The 950-nt window shown below is 26.4% G+C and overlaps 1 protein-coding gene across 2 annotated transcripts in view; it reads left to right on the top strand.

Annotated features, from left to right (window-relative positions):
• Positions 1-950, top strand: part of Fas3 (fasciclin 3) — a 592,625-nt gene that overhangs the window by 1,147 nt on the left and 590,528 nt on the right. The gene's annotated exons all lie outside the window — the stretch shown is intronic.

Raw genomic sequence — 950 nt, forward strand, 5'->3', positions numbered from 1 at the left:
TCTAACCGTATTCCAATATTTATTGATCGGTGCCAAAATAACATAAAAAAATATTAAATAAACTTTTTTTTTTACTTTTTTAAATTGTAGGGCATTATTAATTGCTACCCATGCTAAAACTATACAATTTCGTAATTATACAGTTAATAGAAATACCTATAACATAAAATTATATAGAATACAGTTAAAATACGAAATACTTTCATAAATGTTTTCATATTTCACTTGAAGAATTGAGTACTTTTCTATTAAAATTTATAATTAATCATTTGTATTAAAGTAAACGTATTTTATGTTAAATTAAATTTCTATTGCATAATTTAACTAATCTACACAAGACAATCCTATAATATTTTTTAAGTATTTAAGTTCAAAAAGTTAGATTGACTTTTGAAAATTCAATTGTTGCGTGATTCTTACAAGACGTTCTAGCATCATGGAGGGATATTGGGAACCTAGGTGTTGTCCGAAGAATTTCAGTTATATAACTACAAGCTTTCTCACTGACCTGTTTGTTACATAGGTATGTTAATGTTAGTTAACTGTTACATATTTTTACGTCCAGTAAATTACTTCTACGCTGAGGTGTTATTCTGACGGTATCTGTTTTAAGATAAGAGAATCACTGAGATAGCACCCACCTGTGTATATGATGATTCAGATGTTTAAAAATAAATCTTTATTTTATCTCGGATCATTTATTTATATTTTCAAAATGAACTGTTTTAGGTTTTATAGGAATATTTTTACGTTTTGTAAGAAAATACTTTAATAAATGTTGATATATGTTTTTTACTTATTTGAATAGTAAGAGAAAATATTTATAATGTTTAATGTATATTATTTATTTGACATACGTGGAATAACGTGTTGAGGGGAACTACCACACCTTCAAGCCAGTCCGACGTCATCTGAAGGAATTCCTTGTTTCTCTTCCGATTTTCTTATAT

The sequence above is a fragment of the Halyomorpha halys genome, unplaced genomic scaffold (assembly GCF_000696795.3).
Source record: "Halyomorpha halys isolate HHAL.00 unplaced genomic scaffold, Hhal_1.1 Scaffold219.1, whole genome shotgun sequence".
Lineage (NCBI taxonomy): Eukaryota > Metazoa > Arthropoda > Insecta > Hemiptera > Pentatomidae > Halyomorpha > Halyomorpha halys.